General features: G+C 36.8%; 2 long non-coding RNA genes across 3 annotated transcripts; one reads left to right on the forward strand and one right to left on the reverse strand.

Annotated features, from left to right (window-relative positions):
* Positions 1-1032: 1032 nt before the first annotated feature.
* LOC113499254 lies at positions 1033-14134 on the forward strand. The gene is made up of 9 exons (XR_003401090.1): positions 1033-2480; positions 2982-4614; positions 4689-4778; positions 4866-4980; positions 7284-7373; positions 7484-7609; positions 9079-9161; positions 9248-9372; positions 9631-14134. It is a non-coding gene; the product is annotated as an uncharacterized LOC113499254 (long non-coding RNA).
* LOC113499253 lies at positions 9599-20181 on the reverse strand. Of its 2 annotated transcripts, XR_003401089.1 has the most exons (6): positions 20028-20181; positions 19895-19961; positions 19442-19547; positions 18869-18976; positions 18568-18669; positions 9599-9751 (listed from the first exon to the last, which is right to left on the reverse strand). It is a non-coding gene; the product is annotated as an uncharacterized LOC113499253 (long non-coding RNA). The 2 variants fall into 2 exon arrangements; XR_003401088.1 differs by having other exon boundaries at positions 19895-20181.
* Between the last annotated feature and the right edge of the window lie 618 nt (positions 20182-20799).

Consider the following 20799-nt stretch of genomic DNA (forward strand, 5'->3'; position numbering starts at 1 on the left):
AGTGACGATGTAATGTAGATACCTTACTAATGAAACATTCTTTTTTCTTTGTTTCAGAAGTCAAAGCGCGATACCACAATGGCTGGTTCTTTTTAGAAATACTTCCCAAAGATCCTCAGCCATAAGCAAAAACCAAAAGCAGGACGTTGAAACTTCAGTTTCAAATTAGATTTGGGCACTCTTACAACTGTGTACCATTGACGAAATCGTACCTTAGTATGTAGTTATTTAATAGGAACATGTATCACATTTTAAAACCTTGTCTCACAACTTTCTTTTCAGATTATCTCTTATAATAATAATAATAGATATAAGAAGCTCTCCGTTCACGTCAGCGATTTCACATAACATTTTTAATCAGTAGGATCTTAGGTAATAAGAAACAAACATATAATCTTGTAGAAGTTACGGTGGTACTTGCCTGCGTCGGGATCGAATCTGTAACCTCATGGATTCAGACCCGTGCATATAATCACAAGTCCACCACGACATGTAATCATTCTTATGTAACTTAATTCTAGTTAACAATATGTATGTCTTGTGTGTGAGTAAACTTCATTAGAACTCTTGGAGTGTTTTATCTTCTGTGTTTGCAGTTCTCTTCGAGGAGTGGGAAACTAAGCGTTTGTGCTCCTTTTTTTTTACTCTGGTGGCTAGCCGTGTCATCGTGGTTCCCCCTTAGCTAGCCGCCAAAGTAGAATGATTATGAGTGCAAGACATGCTTCGACTAAAAATGAGAAATCAGTGGAGTAACGAGAAATGCCTTTTAATTTAGTGCTAAGAAGCTAAACTTAAGAAGACTTCATGGTGATGTCAATACTGCGGTAATGTAGAGAACATTATTTCTTATTTTCAGAAAACGAGTCTCGCGTCCAGACGTGCATGATAAGCGCTCTTATGGACGGATGCGTGTTACACTCACGATAGTCGAGTCTACCCGCATCAGTTTGATAGCCTGACTTTATCGGCTGGCTGACTTCTTTAGATTAAAATAAAAATGAAAATTTTAAATAAATCCATACTAACATTATTAAGAAAATAATTTTGATTCTATATTGCAAATTAAAATAAAGAATACCTTATCTTATAATATCCCTTAATATAGAAATGAGTTTTGAAATCTAATAAATAAAATTGTCGCATCACAGTGTACGTTATTGAAATCTTCCGAAACAGCTCGAACGATGGTCATAAAATTTTAGTGCAAATTGTGTGGGTCTGAGAATCGGACAACATCTATTTTTCATACCCCCATATTTTTATTTCTTAGAACTCTTTTGTATGGTAAAACAACATGTCTTCAATATTCGACTATATTTCTAACAAAGTTTGGTGCAGCAGCGGATTTGGTTTCCTCCCGGGCAAATACTAACCGAAGTGGTTGTTTCAGATGGGTGCCAGAAGTGGAAGCGGTGGCACCAGGCCGTCGTGGTCACCGAGCCTGTGGGAGCCGTCTCCAGGACTTGGTGAAGTACAGCCACCACATTCACGAGGTATACTCCACAACGAAGAAGAAGAAATCGGGTAAATTCCGCTTCTAGTTGCAAGAGAAATAAAGGTAAGGTGATTATATTATTTTTTCGTCAAAACCTTTATCGAAAATCCCTGTTGGTACTTATATGTGGCGATAAAGATAATCTGCTTGTAGTGTGTACTGTTTGTATATTTGTACCTTATCTTGTTCTCCTGTCCGCTGTTGATGTTGTTCGTCTAAGTAGTAAATAGATGTCGAGTACTTAGTTGACTTATTCTAAATCAATTTTCCAAGTGACTGTGAAGAATGTTGTAGCATATCGACTTGTGGTAAGTATTTATTTCGAGCGCAGGGAACTCAAACTATTCCCCTGTTTCAGAATGTCACGTGTGTGATGTAAGTCGCTCATCCCGACCGACATGTAAGGGACGTCCACGGCTTAGGCTCACACGTCTTCGGTTTTGTTTTGCGTATCTGATTAGCTACTATAAAGGTTTTACTAACCCGCACCGTGTTTGATTTCTGCTAGCTCTTTTTGTAACCGCTACAAAATAACATATAATTTGATTCTGAATGTTGTGCGTGTTTGGTTTCATTTCCTATGCAGCTCACTTCAGATGGATATATAATGGGAAGTATGAACATGCGCATGTAAGTAGTCTTAGTTCCTTAATGTTCCACCAACAAAATGAACACCATTACACCCGAGCTGAAGAAAAAAGAAATGTTAATGTTTTCTTTTTCCTTCAACTTATTATAAGAAAGTTGTTTTACTTTAGATCTGTATGGTTGTTAAGTAGTGGGTTAAGTGGTAGCTAGTAAGGCATGCAGGAAATGATACAGAATGCATTACTCTAGGTTCAGTTATTCGTCACCCTTCTGGCCACGTGATGTGCAATCGAAGTTTACGCAGACTGTTGAGGAAGTTAAAGATAGAGGAGAGAGAACGTCGGCTCCGGGAGCGGATGGACAAGGGCGAGCCCACCACATGGGCCGAGTTCGTGGCGTGAGTAACTCAAGTCTTCAGCTAGTCTGTCTCGGTTTCCGTATGTTCCCCTAACACCCTTAACACCTCCGAAATCCCGCATAGCAATTAAGTTGTACATCAAGTTCTTGCACTAAGTTTACAATCGTATTAATTGTTAATCTGTCAATTTATAATATGCTTTGGATGTAGAACAACAAAAGGGATCTCGGTTCCTTTTCTCAGAGCTAGCCGCTGTTACCCATAGACTGAGATAATTGGAAGGGCGGGAGGGCTTTGCTCTGCAGTGGGAAAGTAATGGCTAATAAAATAATTATAGACAACTACGTCGTGCACTTCGTCAAACGTAACATTCCACTTTCCGTGTGATAGTACTGTATCCCCGGATCAGACAATGCATATTCATAAAGACGGAGCTTATGTAACCTGCACAGAAGTCCGAAACTAAGACGTAATAATAGTAGATGTTAAATGAGGACATATCTCAAAATAAATGCTTACCCACGGCATTTTATTTTCCAGAGTGTTAACCCGCCTGGCCCCGCCGGGTACATTCTTTAGAAAGCTGCCACTGTTGGCTCCTGAGGAGCCTCCTCCCATACCACCACCCATAGTGCTATCTCCCACGGAAACACCTTCCAGAGTACCATCACCCGTAATATTAGTGCCCGATGACCCGTCCCCCACGGCGTCACCTTCCACGTTGCCGCCTCCCATAATAGAACTACCCTCAGACCCATTCCTCAGGGGGTCACCTCCCACGTTGCTGCCTCCCATAATAGAAATACCCTTAGACCCAACACCCACTGGGTCACCTCTCACGGAGCCACCACCAGACAGCTCACGTGAGTAAGTTCTTAAGCTAGAGTGTTAAATACGAGTCATTCATATTATTATTATCTAAATAACCTTTGTCCACTTACTAATCGATAGCAGTAATAAACCATGGCATCATGTATGGGCCATATACATATACCAGAACCAGATTTGCTAATGGAATTCACTTGCAGCTAGTACAAATGTCACCTGACTTTAGTTTCTATAATGGCAATTTCTGTCGATAACTGATAATTATAATTAAATTATACGATGAGTACGCCAAGTGTCAAACCAACAGTACGAGAGGGATTCAATTCTTTTATTAAAGTAAATTTGACTGGTTCACAATAATTATTAAAAAATGCCAAATTTAGTGGGTATTTAGTCGTAGGGAAAATGTTCTCTCTAAGCTTATTGTATGTTTAATCTAGATAATATAAAAATAATATAATGCAAACTCATGTAATAAACTAGTAATAACAGATAAGATAGGTCTCTTTGAGTACGAGGTGACCCCCGCCCCCCTCCCCGCACCCCGCACCCTGCTGGACCCCGCGGGCCCCGCGCAGCCACTCCGCCTGCCACCGCTGCAAGACATCTCGAGGAAGCACACGTGATATCCTCAGGTACAATCAGCAACAATAGCCCGAGAACAAATTCAGATTTGCCCATCACCAAAACAAACCGGGATATCAAAATTTATGTGAATTATGTAATTTTATGAAAGGAAACTCAGTCTTATGAAAGGATTCTGAACATCGTGGGACCTCGTAAATCTGTGTTTGTTCATTGACTTTTGTTGCTGACTGTACATATTGCGCTATTTATAATCACATCAGTTTTAACTCACTCGTTGCTATTGCTTTCAAAGTCTAATTTTCTAATTTTTAGTCAAAATTATTTTGTATAAATTTTAAAATCACTTTTGAACTCTGTGCTTAATTGATAAAAATAATCCATTTTCATTAATGAAATGTAAAATATTTTAATATTTCATAAAAATGTGAACTCAATGTACAGTCAATATGACGGGGTGAATAGGACTCGCGGGTTGATCAAACTCAGATAAGGAAATAATGAACAAGAAAACCATTTAATTCTATTCGTAAATCATGTAAATAAATAGTTAACAAAAGTTGTGTTTGCCCGCGAGTCCAATTCACTCCTTGTAGTGATTTAATTTCAGGATGAAAAGACAGCTATCACCTCAGGTGTTATCTGAGGGGCAGCAGCTGACCGGGGCTCGGCCTGGGCAGTCTAAACAAGTCCCATCTTGTGGCGACGACTGCGGCTTCACGGTGCGGAGGGCAGCGCCGCCCGGCAGCGAACTGTACAGGTACTACAATTTGACCTGATGTTTTTACTGTCAAAATCTTAATTTATCAAGCATAACTAGTTTAACTTTTACAGAGCCCTGCTTACTGGATGTGTACTAGAACAGACGCACTTTCGCCACTCGCACCGGACACCAACACTTAGAAGATGAACAAGATATAACAGGTAGGTACCTATCCACTTGCATCATTGATTTTTCTTATATCTGCCTTATAATTCTTATTCGATACTAATTCAATTATTTGTTAACAGCTTTGGCAAGCAGTTATCGAGCTTCGCGGTAACAGCGACACTGATGACGTCATCCGTGCCATATCCACACCGCGCGTCCCGCTTGCGAGGAGAACCTTCAACCAACTACAGCCAGGTACGTCTTCAGCCATAGTCGTATTGTACAGTAAGTACATACGCCGACTGAATACGTACGGGTGAACTGTATTCTACCCGAGCTGCGCTCTATCGTTTCGAACAGAGTTAGGCGGCACGGAGTGCAGGTACGAGTCGAAGAATGTTTAGGTATTAGAGAAACGGCTGTAGGTACTGTGTAATGGCATTTAATGTATCCAATTTGCCATTACCTTTTTATTAGGTAGTCTAATCCTCAGTTTAGTGGGTACTTTGTAATTGTTTTGAGTCTTAACGTACAGCTTGTCGAAGGCGTATTCACGGCGAGAAAATTCAGGGCGTAGTTATCCTCATTTGAAAAGCTGGTCCGTTACCTGTTGGCTGGGTTGTAAACTCTTATTTAATATTACTTCTCTATTTTTTTTATTTTGGGTAGTATTTCGTTGCTTTCAACATGCAGCTATGGAAGAAAAAGGAAGGAGGTAATTCGATTGTTACTTTTCCGTTGTGTTCGGCGTGGGCAGTGCTGCGAGCGAGAGGTCGAGATAGTTGGAGCTTCCGTCCGGGGTGCGAGTGACGGGACCCGTGTTAGGCATTCTTCAAGTTCTATAGCAATCATAAGGTTTTATAGCAATCCCAAGGTTTTATAGCAATTATAAGGTTTTATAGCAATCATAAGTTTTATAGCAATTAAGAGTTTTTAGAGCAGTTTTCATTGTGAGAATAGTCAACTGGAGTGTACCGTGGAGTGTGCCGTGCATGTGTTGTACTTCTTACTCAAGGATGTTCCTCTTTTCACCTTAAGTCAAAAATCCGGGGATCCATGACTAATTGCTATAGGTATCTCCGGATCGACTTTAACAGTGACAAGCAATGTTTGCAGTTTAACGATTAACGATGTATTGCTTCAGTATTATTGTTATTAGGGTAAAAACAAAGGAATATATAGGCGAAAAAAGGTTCAACCACCGATTGATTCTAAAGCAATTAAAAGGTTTTTTAGCAATTATAAGATTATATCAATTATAAGGTTTCGAGCAATTTACCGGATACAAAAATAATGTCGAGTGATGTTGCATTCTGTCGCATGCCATGTGCCATGCAAGTTAAAATTGTAAAGCTGGTGTCTCTAGTTCAGTATCCAGCTTACGTGTTAAACTAAAATAATATGGTAGTTTATAATGTTGTTAAGGGCTAAGTGAGGAGAAGAAAAAGCAAAAAAAGAAAAAAAAGAAAAAGAAAAGAATTTATCAAAAAAAAACATGCGACGTGTTTTTTCGTATAAAGATATTAAAAAACTATCAGGTTTACGCCTTCATAATTTTAGTGTAAGTGTACTACCTAATGTTAGATAACAGTTGCACCTAACGCAGCAAAGCCGCCGACATTAAGTCAGTCACAATATTCGTGCTGTATGCACTAATTGGCTTCCCATTTATCCTTCTTGGTTCGTTTTAAAACCACTCAGAGTTCTTCACTTCAGAGCCAGTTCAGAGAGGCTTTTAGTTCTCACTTAACTCAACTCACAGCTCATTTTAACTCGTTAAGTATTAAAAATTTCTAGCACAATCAATATTTTGCACGAGCGTGCCTGCTTGCATCCAATGAATCCAATGAATTCAACAATGAATTCCGTCGAAACAGTTATCGCTGTTTGCACTAACTGACTTCGCAGGCAACCTTCGTGGTTGTGATTTCTTTTCTACACAGAATTATTCAAGAGCTGCCTTAAAGGGGATTTGTATCTCAGCTCATTTTGTTCTTGATCGGTAGTTTTACCAACCGCTACTAACACACGATCTTCGCATCGTTTGTGAGCATGGGTTGAGGATGACTCTGGAATTATGTCCGTTGTAAGCACCAGTTAGTGCTTTCAGCGCTAACTGGTTACAAAAAAACACGGATGCTCTATGTTATTTTTAATGTCATTTGGCAATGTGAGATTGGTCAACTGGAGTGTACCAAGCCGTGTATGAGTTGGCTTTCTTATTCAAGGATTTTCTTCTTATCACCTTAAGTCAAAAATCCGGGGTTCCATGATTTATTGCTATAGGTATATCCAAATCGACTTAAACTGTGACAAGCAATATTTGCAGTTTAACGATTAACGATGTGTTGCTTCAGTATTATTGTTATTAGGGTATAAACAAAAAAAACATAGGAATATATAGGCGAAAAAAAGGTTCAACCCCCGATAGGTGGCCGATGTTTGTAACTAGGGACAGGTAAGTTAACGCTAAGGCGGGCGAAAGGACGTACGGAGTGAATTGTACTCGAGGTTCGCCTCTCGAGTACAATTCACTCCTTGTAGTGTTTTAATTTCAGGTATGAGGTGTAAGCTGTGGGGGGGGGGTGCCTGCAACCGACGCCGCGCTCCGCTGCAGCGCGAAGACACATTCGGAGAACTCCAGAATGGTAATTTACATTTACAAACTTTACCTACAAAAGTACACTTACAGAATTCCGATATGAAAATACGATACTTTTATTTTTAGATTTGAACAGAGCTAATGTTTTAATTACAGGGATTGTGTGGAAGTCGTCGGTGTTCGCAAGGAGTTAGTTTTGCTTGAGCGGCGTCCGCTGTGAAACCTGTGCGAATTTGTAAGATGCGGTGCGATCCGGATTAAAAAGGAGCCGACGGCTTACTAGTAGGTTAAGTCTTTATCTTAAGCGTAGTCCATAGTTAGCTTTAAGAATGCTGCGATCTCTGAAACCCGTTTGAAAAAAAAAATTGTTACAATCCACAAGTTACAATTTTATTTTAGTAGTTGATAGACCGATGTTGGTGTACTGTTTAACGTTATGTAAAGTAAAAACAAATTGCAAAATAACACGTGTTTCTTTGCAATTTCTGAGTAATGTCGTGGTCAAATTATGTAAATATTTATTGGGCTCGAAAAAGTTTTTGCTGTACAGTTACACAATTATATTTTGATGAAAAAATAAGATAAATAGGTATAAAGCGTATATATGATTTAAACACGGACGACGGTTAAACGACCACATTTTTTCTTTTTTGTATTTTTTTTAACAAGGTCTGGAATATACGCTTATAATTTTATTAGTTAGTTGTATGGAAAAAGTAGTTCCGGCACTGGTATTAACAAATTTCGTCTTTTGGGCTTGTGGTTTGCGAACATGTCAAGGTGTGTTTCGATCGCATTGTATGATAAATAGCAATATTAGATAGTTTAGTATATAATTAATTTTATGGCGTATACGTCATTTTTGTTTATTTTATTTTTCATTCCAAAGCAGTTTCCGATATAATGCGTATATATAAATTGAAACATTGATGACGCAATTTTTATCTGTCATATATTTTTTTACAAGCACAGATTATACTATAAAATATACGCTTATATTCTTTAAAACAAGTTAACCTAAAAAAAAAAAATACTATTTTTGGTATTACAAATACCAATGTATGTTTAGATTAGAAATTAATTATAAGACGTGCCTTAATTTTACCTACCTCATTAATGTTTAAGAATATTTATTCCAAAGCAGTTTCCAATATAAAGCGTATATATAAATTGAGACGTTGATGACGCAATTTTTATATTTTGATATATTTTTACAAACATAGACATATGTACAATTAAATATACGCTTATATTTTTTATAAAAAGTTTACAAATATAATACAATTTTTTGTATTATAAATAGTGTATAAGTTTAGGTTAGAAATTAATTTTAAGGCGTTTAGTTCATTTTCGTTTAAAATATTTTTTCCAAAGCAGTTTCCGATATAATGCGTATATATAAATTAAAATCGATGACGCAATCTTTGACTGTCATATATTTTTTAATAAGCACAGTTATACTACAAAATATACGCTTATATTCTTTCTAACAAGTTTAAATATATAATACATTTTTTTTGTATTATAAATAGTCTATAAGTTTAGATATAAGGCATGCGTAAGTATTAGTGTGTTAGTTGAAAAGACAATACGGAGTGAATTGGACTCGAGACGTGATTTTTTAATTGGGATGAACTAATAGCCCATGATAACTTTGAAATGTTTCATATTTCACATTAGTCCATCCCCGAAATCCTTTCGGATATCCGCGTCTCGAGTCCAATTCACTCCTTGTAGTTATTTCGTTTTAGGGTGGAGGAGGTGTGTGGGGTTGCCTGTGACCGGCGCCGCACTCCACAGCAGTAAGAACAGACATTCGGAAAACTGCAGAAAGGTAGTCATTACACACATTTACTGAATACGTTATGAGATACGCTGTTGATAGTTTTTATTTGAACAGAGCCAATGATGTGATTACAGGAGCTGTGAGGAATCCAGCGCTGTTCGCCATGAGTCAGTTTCGTGACGATCTCTGGAATGGCATATCTCGAATGTTACGAATTGCTGTGCGATCCCGATCTAAATGCGCGGCAGACTACTAACAGGTAAATATTTAGTCCAGTTCTTGTGTGTCACTTTATCTATACATGTCTTTAGGAATGGTGCGACCTCCCTAGCTAAATTACACTTTAATAATAAAGTTATTCTTACATCACTACTGCAACAGTATTTTTTGTTAAATCTCCCACGTTTTCACCCTTAGATATTATGTACCCTAATCTTTAAAGATATTTTCTCTTCAAAAGCAGGCTTATTAATTAAAACGCAATATATATTAAATAATATTTATTGTTCTCTTTCAGTATGTCTTCAGTGTTCCTGCCATGGTTTCCCAGCGTTGGCCTGCACGCCGTGTCAACGGGCATCAGTCGCCCGCTTAAACCACAATTGCATCCTCCATACGTTTTTGGCGCGGACTTAATACTGCAAACAAAAACATTTTGTTATCAAGTGCTTATGATCAACGTTTCGTTCTTTTTGTACTTGGCATATTGCTTGTAATTTAGCCCCGGTCTTGAAAGACTGTTCAACTTGGTGCCATCTTTGGGATCCAGCCGGCCTAACTGACTTCTTTGCCAGCCAACACAGTACTCCATAGTAAACTAGTTGGCAGAATTGTATAATTTAACAAATATAACTGAAAGCAATTTCAGAATTTTTTAGAGTTATAAAAAAAGACCGATGTTGACTGTCATGGATAACAGTTTCAACTTAAAATCCAAGCCAAAAAGTAGCCCTACTTTACAAAAGGTCACCCGCACAAACCGCGGTGAGAGAAGCTTAACATGAAAAACTTGGCTCTCTCAAAGTTCAGATATTTGACTAAATTAATTAAAAACAGCGATATTCATGTCGATTTGTCTTCATGAGGCCGGGGTCAATAATATCATATTGGAACTTGTATTTGTTTTCAAAAATTAGTGCGAAACAGACCAGAAAATGTTTGACAGAAAGCGCTGACCAAAACCATGTCGAAAATAGTTTTTGAAACAATGATAATTTTTTAATAAGAAGTGCCCCAATTTCGACTCAAAATTCTTAACTTGAAAGAACCACCATTAAGTAATGGGGCTCAAATTAAATTAATACAACATTGTATATCAATAGAATTAAAACTCAAAACCCTCTGTTTCAAAGCAGTTCATTTGAAGTATTAATGGGGCACGAATAAGTGTTTGCTATACAATTAGACTTAAATATTTGTAATGTTTGTCCCGATGTAGATTGCAAACTCATTGTTTTAACGCAATTTCGGGAGTCAGTGATAAAAAAGGAACAAAGTGTAGAGCGTATATATTATAACACTAATCTAGGCAGATCAGAAAACAAGTTTCTCAACTTCACATATTTCTTGAAAAAATCAGTAATATACGCTTATATTCTTTGTTTCTGGCGCTGACATTAATGAATGTACTCTGGCGGTCGTTCTAAGATATTTTGTAATACCATCTTTTGTCTATGCATTTTTCTGGTCTCTAAGATGTATAAAATTGGATGTACGGTCAGTCACAGCAAGTCTGGCAAAAAAAGTAATAACTGTTTTTATTCCAAAGTAGTTTCCAACCATGCTGGTACAGACGAAAATAAATTTATCAAATTGCTGACGGCTGTACCTATACAACAGGTCATGCTATGACCTTTATTGAAATGCTAATGTAAACCCTCAAAAGTTATCACTCTAAACTGATTTTAATGAAACTTAGTACAAAAAGCTTGAATCACAAGAATGGGGAAAGGTTACTTTTGTCGCGATACCATACAAAGCAATATCCACGCAGGTAGAACCGTGAGCCAATTTAGTTTATTAACAACTAATTCAGTAATACTTTGAGAATAAAAAAAACTGCATAAATTCTCAATTCGTCAAACTTGTAAGACGATCTTAGAATTACTCGATCAGATACAGCCGCATGTAAAGACGACACCTACATTAGTGGAGATTTAAAAGTTCTAAATGTCTCCACATTCCACCAGCTAATGACAAAGGGCACATTTTATCTTTGCATACCTTAATACGGCTGTTCTTGTCCTGCAAATACGATTCCAGTGTTAGTGTTGCCATGTAGCGAGTCTTCAATATTCTTGGGATAAGGATCGGTTCACATCATGTGTGTCGGATGAGATTTTAACTCAAGCTTTCACTTCTTCTCCTTCTGGGTCTTTCAGACCAGGGATGATAGATGAATATGATATTCTCTTGTACACTGTAGGTAGGGACTGTTAGGGTAACACTATTGTAACATCCTTGGCTCTGACTGCGGAGCCGCTAGACTATCGAAACAAGATCGCGAATACGGATGGGAACAAAATAGCTCGGTTATGTGTTTTATTACGTAGGGTCTGACGAAATTGTTGATAAAAACGTTCCTTATAACATGACAAACGCATTTGGTGATCTGTTTGGTAATGTATAATGTTTATGGTAAATTACGGTTTTAACAGGTAACCGAGGTAAAATTGTTCCCAACTGTTTCGTGTTTTCAAAAGTGCTCAACGGGTAAACATGGTTTGCTTGTGCTGTGTTGTTGAAAGTGGTTTATCGGTTATTGGTTATCGAGGTAAACTTGTGTCCTACATGTGTCCATTCTGGTATACGTATCAAACATTGCAATAGCAGGTTGTTTCCTGGTAAAAACAAGAGGTAAGCAACCGAAGTGAAGGTGTTCTCATCTGTATTCGTTGCGATGGTGAATAATCATACGATACGTGTGATATTGTCGCGGTAGCCCAGCGGCTCACCAGAGGGGATGGGATCGGAGGGCCGGGGTTCGAAAAACAGCTGATGCACTATTGATGTGAATGTTTTCTTAATTTAAGACTTATTTAAGCTTTGGTTCATGCGTAACGAAAACACTTGATGGAACATAGTATTTGTAGTAATCTTTTGTAATTTTAAATTGAATAGTCTTTAAATGTTGTAGAATTTCTGGCTTCGGCCTCTTCCTCATAACAGAACAGAACATTGTGTTCTTAACATAGTAGCGATCTCTCGGTTTCACTTGCCTGGTTTCGTCTCAAAGACTCGTTAAAGTCAAGCTTAATAGCCTGATGAAACCGTTCTTTACATTTGAGCTGACAAATACTAAGATTTTCTTAAACCTCACTATTACCCACATTAACTAGCGACACAAGTGACGTTAAATCCCCAAATTTACTCAGGGACATACTCAGGGTACAGTCGTTTGTTCACAAAGTGTAACTTTCAGGGAATACATTAAAGGTTTTGTGGCTTGTATGTATATATATATATTATTATATATATATATTTCTAGCTTCTAGTTAATTTTAATTGTATTGTAAATTGTTTCTCGTCATTCGCTGTGATAATTTGTATTAACTTACTACTGATATGGAGTTGTGTAGTCTCTTTAAATTAAGTTGTAATTTGTTGCCCTTCAGGCAAGAATAGACCTTAAGACGTAGGCAGTAGGTACTTAGTGGTTTGAAGTGATTGTCCCACGGCTGGGTATAGTTAAGAGATCCCATATTATTGCTATAATATGCGTAGTTATAGGATTTTAGAACGTATATTCCATTTTGATATATTTTAGTACTTATATTATTATTCTAATTTTATAACTACAAGATTTTTGTCAGTCTTAAAAAACAGTAGATTTGTAGTTCATATATTCATATTTTGTGACTTTAGACCGTAGTTGATAGGATTAATAAGATTCTAGATTTATATTCCAGTTTGCGAGTAGCGTAAGCAAGTAGATAATGTACAATCTTAAGCCAAGTGCCGCGATTTCGTTGATATTTTGTAAGTCAACAAATCGTGGGCACTTGCAATAGATTTACACTCAAGGCGACAGATGTGGAAGATCATTAACTCTGATATAAGCTGCGTGAATGTACTGTAAGCTAAAGGTGCGTGACTCTGTACTGCAACTGACTTTTACTAACTACTTCAATCAGTCTGAGCAAGAGGGAAACATTTATTTGTATAACTTCACTTACTTATTCTCATATTGGTAAAAATGATATGTAATTAACCTGCAGGTGTTTTGTTAATGACCTGCGGAGGTAATTAGGCAGACTAGGGAAAACTTTGTCTTTATATAACTTTTTCTAAGAAACTGTACTCTGCATCCTTGTACTCTGTAAGCTAACTGTTAAGACATGTATTATTGTGTAGTCTTTTTCTTGTACTGATGTAACGTTTTGGATCAATAAATCTGGTGTTTGGCCAGCGTCGTAGTGTTTTTATTTTGCTCCCCGGCCCCTGCCTTATCCTGTCATAATGCTGTGATAATATTTTAAGGTGACCACGCCAAATCCTCGGAATTATTACTATTCCTTCTACATAACTTTTTGGCTTGCTATGCGACTATATTTCCCACAAACCAGTACGTGCTTTTCACATCCAAACACTTCGCCACAAGGGCATACGCGCTAGGTTCCAGCTCGGCTAGATCTCGTCGGAACTGAGAAGGAACTTTGAGTGAAGGCCGCGCTGAGCACTGGCGCAGATGTCGAGCGCGCCGACTCCACCTGATCTCTGGGGCCGAGAGGCACTCGGAGTGATGGCGCTGGAGTGACGCGAGGACGAGGACTGAGCGAGTGACAGTACGCACTGGTTTCTTAGAGGTATGCTCGCCTGGCCAGCCTTCAAGTTATGTGCAAAGATGAGTAACAATCCCGAGAATTTCGGCATGTCACTTAGAAAATTATAAAAGTCTTGTCATGGAATACGGTGGGGTTGAGGGCCAAAATAAAAACACTACGTAAGGTCAAATTCAAACTTTTGTTAATTTTGACCTTTTTTCGTCAATGTGTCAAAAATAATAAAGTATTTCGTATATATACACGTTTTTATTATTTTATTATTCTATAATAATATATACCCTATAATATTATCCCAAGTACCAGTAGAATTCAAACAAAAAATATTCATAAAAATTAAAACCCTATATAATTGTATACGGCGCACGTACATACTGCGCGCGCACGCACTGACGCACTGATGACGTGTTCTCCCCAGTGTTGCCACTATAGAATTTATTTTCTGCGACTAAGTGAGCCATTCACATTCTGGAGGACCTAATTCAGGGATCGACTGTTTATTTCCTGGATATTTGGTGACAATGTTCCGAAAAGCTGTAGGTCCTTTGATTAAGGCTCCTACACACAAGCCGGCGAGGGACGCATCAGCGCCTTGGCAGTGTGCGGCAGTTCTCTCCAGGAAAATCCTACTCCAGAAAACTGCCGCACAAAACTCCCATCACCTACTGCCAAGGCGGAGATGCGACACTCATTGGTTTATATGTAAAAGCCTAAATAACGGTATAAAGGACCTACAGCTTAAGGAAACATTGTAACCAAATTCCCAGAAAATAAGTCAATCCCTAAATTAGATCCTCCAGAATTTAAATGTACCAGTCCGACACAGAAGATAAATTCTGTAATGGCGACACTGAGGTTTTGAAACACATGTCATGATACGTTAGAAAGAAAGATCAAAAGACGCGGCGTATGCACCGCCCTGCTTTACCCAACATGACAACGCACAGTCAGTAACGACTGACAATCAGTGTAAAAATAAGAAGGTGAAGTATATAAGGTAAGTGTGCCTAAGGAATGGGCTGCTCGGCCTAATAAAATTAGTTTAAAGAAAAAAAGCTAGACAAAACGAAAACAAGAGAGATATTTTCATTGAAACAAATTATAAGTAAACTAGCGATCCGCCCCGGCTTCGCACGAGAGCAATGCTAATATACGCTACAGAATTTCTGTAACGTTCTTTATTTTCATAAGCATTCATACCATCGTTATAAAACAACTTTGGAATAAGCGCTTGAAAGAAAAATTTAATACTTGTTATAACGGTCGTATTTATTTTGATAAGGATAAGTACCATCTCAACAAAAACAGTATCGCAAAAATGTTTTGTTTTGTAATAAAGTTAATAGCCAAAAGAATGGTTATTGTGAGTGAACCTTAAAAGATAGACATATGATGTCTGAGACTTTTTTGTAGATCTTTTTATGCTGTACAATATTGTAGAATATTACTTTGGTTTAGCTCTTGGTGTTAAGAAAGCGTTTGCAATTTAAGTATTAAATAAAATTATTACAAAAAAGTGGTTATTGTAAGCGAACTTGAAAGATACTCGTACATCTCGCGGACTTTTTTGTCTTTAGATCTTTTTAAGGTGTATAATATTGTAGAACATTATTTTAAAGTATCAATGAAAGCGTAACAAAATAGTAAATACATTTGAAACCTATAAAATTTACTTTGTTCCTCTACAAAATTTTGCATAGATTAAACTTAAAAACCTTCCTGAATCACTTTATCTATTCATCAGCATTCAGCATCGAAATCTGTCAAGTAGTTTCAAAGATTTAAGTAGTCAAGGGGAAATAGGGACAGAAAAAGCGCTTCTGTTTGATGATATGTAGTGATATATAAAGCTGGAGTTTGTTTGAACACGCTAATCTCAGGAACTACTGGTTCAAACTGAAAAAATATTGTGTACTAGCTTTCCCGGCGGACTTCGTACCGCCTTAGAGTCGATGATTATATTGCTGATTGTTTTTAAGTAATCATTAGTTGTATATAGGTTGTAAATAAGAAACACATGATTTACTAATATTGCCGATTGAATTAGTTTTTTATGCTAATAGCGTCTCTTCAGCAAGATCGCAACCACCTTCATATACCTCTACTGCAACTTAGAGCCAAACTCATGGGTGCTGCCAAGTTTAGTTTATTTCTTTCTAGTTTATTTTTGATTTTGACTACCATTCCCCGATTTAATGGTACCACCTTCATGTATTACTGCTACCTGCTCTACTGGTAATCCCCTCATGACTGCTACCTACTCTAAGGTCCCACCCTACTCTCACGCGTACAGTACCTGCTACCCAGCTATAACCCTCACTGCTCTACTGGTAATCCCCTCATGACTGCTACCTACTCTAAGGTCCCACCCTACTCTCACGCGTACAGTACCTGCTACCCAGCTACAACCCTCATGAAATACTCCTATCTGATCTCCTGGTATCACTCTAATCAGCTACGGCTACGTGCTCTCCTGGTACCGCCCTTGTGCTCCCCAGCTACAACCCTCATGAAATACTACTATCTGATCTCCTGGTATCACCCTATGGACAACAAAAGTTTGACATGTAATAAACAAATCAGCATTTATTGAAATGAAAGTATTCATTACACATATCGAGTTTTCATTGTTTTTAAGATGTATTCTGCTATTCGGGACGGAAACAAATCCAACAAATCTAAAACCATGGCAATCGGTCCAGCCGTTCTCGAGTTATAAGTGTTGTAACAAACACGACTTTCTTTTATATATATAGATAGATAGATAGAAATAGTTTTAATATTGATGTCTTACAAATTTCAAATTGTCATTCATACGTCATTACATAGCTGTCATTATACGTCAATTACATAGCTTTCATTTGCGTTTTGTTATTCCAAGTCTGATTCTTTTTTGTTATACCACGTTTTATAGTGACTGACGTTTCATGTCAAGTCACACGGGAACGCTGTCGAACGGGATAAAAAGTATCCTACGTCCGTTTCCTGGCTCTAAGCTACCTCCCTACCAATTTTCAGCCAAATCTGTTCTGCCGTTCTTGAGTTATAAGTGGTGTAACTAACACGACTTTCTTTTATATATATAGACTAGCTGTTGCTGTCTATCTTTTAAGTTTGACTCACTATAACTATTTGTTTGGCAATAAATTGCTTTGATAAGATGGTAGAAATCAATTTAAAAAATACGTTAGACGTAATAGTATTTAATTTTAATCAAAATTGCTTTACTTATTTCTACATGTTAGGAGATATCACAGTTATAACAAGACTCTGCGGCACAAAAATATTGCGGGTGCGCCGCGCTGTAGTGTAGTGAAGTAGCTCTGAACGTTGTCTATAAACGAATTCTGTAGTATATCAGAAATGTACTCGTGCGCAGACGAGGCGGGTCGCGAGGATAATAGGAGAATATTTTACAATCGCAATAATCACACTATCACACTATTATTATTGCCAAAGCGAGTGTTGTTTGCGTACGTGTGTGATGGTGTGTATGATTGCTACCTTTTCGCGTTCAAACGGCTGGATCGAATTTGGTATGGAGGTAATTGACACCTTGATAACCAATAGGCTACTTTCATCCGATTTCGTTAAAGGAAAGTAATGTTATTGCAGCTATATAAGAGAACGAGATGGTTAGATTCGCGGGCAACACCAATAGATATTACTTTTTTAGTTTATGTTCTTGCAAAGATGGATACTAAATCCTAATTTTTTGTAAAATTTTGTGACCGTGACATGTAATTAATTATTAGTAATGGAAATTAGAGTTTCATGTATTTGAAAGTCTATAAGCAACTAGGTTTATGTTCTAAAGCTGTTGCCCGCAACTTCGTCCACGTGGTTAGAAGATATATGGAAGTTATGATTTATACCTACCCACATGCTTTATACTTGCCCACATATTCCATTGTATCTTCGCTCCTATTAGAATTAATTAATTAATTATCCCGTTTATAGCCTAAAACCTTCCTCGATGAATGGTCTATTCAATACAAAAAGAATTTTTCAATTTGAACTAGTAGTTCCTGAGATTAGCGCGTTCAAACAAACAAACAAACTCTTCAGCTTTATATATTAGTATAGAGTATAGATAGGCTCATGATAAAATTTTGTTAATAGAATTGTCAGCGTGTAAATTTAAAATAACAATTTTGATACATTAGTACAAACAATGGACATTGAAGCATCCAAAAAGAGATGCTGGATATTCCCATCTCTGTCTCTCCTGCCCTACCATACATGTAAAATTATAAGGAATACTGTCGACGTTGTCAATGTTGGATAAGCAGTTGCATCAGCTTAAATTTGTGTATATGACAGAAATAACAAGTGTCCAATACAGAGAGTAAATTGATTTACTGTTTCTAAACACCAATCTATGATTGGGCTGTTTGAAAACTAATAAGAACAGCAGTCTTTGAAGATATATTTGAACATTCAAAAACTCAATGACAATGATTTTACGCTGGCAGCAATAAAAATTCTAAAATACACCGAAGGACCTTTGACTTAGCAGTGCAGTCTTGCTACTGAACTAACAAAGTTTGTTTACATTAAAATCCGATGATTAAAACCTTTTTACTTTGAAGAATGTCCACACAGTAATGACAGCCAGTACAGTACAGGATATTGTGATAGGGGTCAGTGTATCGTAACTGTATTCCACTTACTTGTTTTCTCATCCATGGTGTGACTGGCTCAGGCTAGTTGTCTGCCAGCTGTGTTGTGGCTGCTGTAGCTGCCACATCAGGAAACTGCTATCTTGTTGAGACCTGAAATGTTTTATACAAATGATAAGTAACAGTGAAAAATACTGAATGTTTCTTCTTGTTTTGTCTATAGACAGGTATGATTGATTAGCATAAATTAAAAACTTTTCCCTTCCACTTGAGCATTGCTCATCAATCACTCTTATGGTTAGTTTTCCTATTCTTTATCATTATGGCACATCTATTCTATTCGTCTACTTACATCTATGGCTGGCTGACAACTGGATCTTGTCCATTTTAAATTTCAGACATTTTAGACTTCTTTGTCTGTGTGACAGTCTTGACATCCATGGCTTGCTGACAACGGCATCTAAAAAACAAAGGCAGACAAATAAGTCTAAATCAAATCAAGTCTAAAATTGTTTTGTTTTTTCAAGTTTGGCTACTAAGTAAAGCTATTTCATTGTTGGAATAAAAAAGACAGCACCCAAATTATCCCCATAAGTGTTCCTGCTGCAGTCACAGTAAATGCTAACAGAATATGTCCGATTTATTGTAGTTATTCATTTGGTAATCTTTTCTGCTTACATTTGTTTCAGCTACATTTTTTTTAAACTGAGTTTTCATATAAAAATGCACAGCACCTAAATAAATGGTGTATAAGTAGTGCTTTCCGCTGTACTTCATTCTGTATATCCACAACAAAAAGAACCTATATTCACCCTGTTTTACCATTAGTTTGTTAAGTTGTGTAGTTTCTTACTCCATTATGTGCTATTATATATGTGAAACAATAATAAATTTGCATAGAGAAAATAACAAGATGTTTTCTTACCTGCAGCAACTTGTTCTCAGGAGCAAGTTCTCAGCCATGACGAGCAGGTGAGTTTTCTTCAACTGCATGATAATTGCATTCAAATATTTATATTCTGCCTACATCTCTGGAACATAAAAAAAATTCAGTAAGTATTTTATGAAATCTTTCAAAGAGGTATGTAACTGTGTTGGCCATGAATTTTAACAGTCACTTAGACAATAAACTTAATTACCTTTATCACTGAACAAAAATCTTCTTGAAATAGTGACAATTTAAGCATGTTTAATCAAATGGCTAAGCACACAGATATCATACTATATTATGGTTAAACTAATAAATAATGTTGCTTTTGCTATTATTCAGTGCAAAAAGGATTTACAGGAACTTATATTTAAGTAATTCGCAGATTGTGATGCGAGCTTAGTCAATAATCATGACAATAAGACCAAGAAAGATTGAAACATTCCTTACCTCATTTATTCCTGAAAGCATTTCTTACAATATTAGTCTCAATAATTTCACTGCACTGCACTGGCCCCTGCATAAAAATAATAAGGAAATACTTGAGGCATGCAGATTTTTAACAAAAAGATCGAATTTATACCGAATGATTCTCCATATTCCTTTACAATGTTGTAGGCTATATCTTTCCAAGAACTTTTACGCGAATTATACATTTTCACTGCAAAATTCTAACAAGAAATAGAAACAGTAGAAACACAAACAAAATCAATATTTCGCAACCACAGATAACGCCACTGACTCGATTTCACTCGGTCAACTGACATTTAGTGATGTGTTAGTTTTCATCCTTAATTTTAATGTTCGCTCGAGTTCATTACGACTATTGCTATTGTTTAAGAATATTACTGTAGTGCAATTATTGCAAATTTCATCTCGAACCAAAGTAAAGTTACATGGGCTAAGTTGGCTTATGTTATCTTTTGATATCCTATTGATTTAAATCCGTCTATTGGTTTACGGGCTACGTTGGAAGATACGCACATTAACTAAAAGCCAAATTATATATTATATAAATATTATAATATCCTTGCTTAAAACCAAATAATCAAGTACAGTTTGCCAACACAGATAAACATGTCGCAATGTTTTTTTTTATGCTCAAATTGCAATTATGTCGAAATAAATTACGTCTATAAAAATAACTTTTTGTAGACTTTAGGATTTCTTTACATGTTTAAAGAACTTTAGAACAATCCAAAGTACCGGCTGTTTTTTTCAATAGGAATTACTAGTAAAATGAAATCGACTAAACAAAACGATTGATTGAAGATCCAATATCATGTGCGGAACATGCCTATAAAAAGTTGACAATTCTACATCATCTCAAAAAAATAGTTCTAAAAAAGAGCATT

Source organism: Trichoplusia ni, chromosome 12, assembly GCF_003590095.1.
Source record: "Trichoplusia ni isolate ovarian cell line Hi5 chromosome 12, tn1, whole genome shotgun sequence".
Lineage (NCBI taxonomy): Eukaryota > Metazoa > Arthropoda > Insecta > Lepidoptera > Noctuidae > Trichoplusia > Trichoplusia ni.